The sequence below is a fragment of the Microchirus variegatus genome, assembly GCF_963457635.1.
Source record: "Microchirus variegatus genome assembly, chromosome: 11".
Taxonomy (NCBI): Eukaryota; Metazoa; Chordata; class Actinopteri; order Pleuronectiformes; family Soleidae; genus Microchirus; species Microchirus variegatus.
The window spans coordinates 12226406-12226746 of NC_139812.1; positions in this window are offsets into that span (position 1 = coordinate 12226406).

Sequence of the window (341 nt, forward strand, 5' to 3'; positions counted from 1 at the left end):
GCCCCGGTCTAGTCACAAGTCATTGTCCTGAGTGAGTGAGTGAGTCACCATCAACAGGTCAACACCTCATGACTGAGGCTCCATGCCCAAGGCTTGACCTTCACATCCGTCTGTTGACCCATCAACCAGCTTGTAGACTGGAAAAAGGATGTTGCCTGTTCCCTGTTGGTCCCCCATAACCAAAAAAAGGTAGATACTTCTCCCTCAACTGAGCTACCAGCATTTTCATGATTATTTGTGAACTGTCCCAGAAATGTAGCTGTTGAGGCTTCCATGTAATCAGCAGCCTGGAATACCATAACATTTCAAGCACCAGGGCCTGGGACGTAACTTGGTTGTTT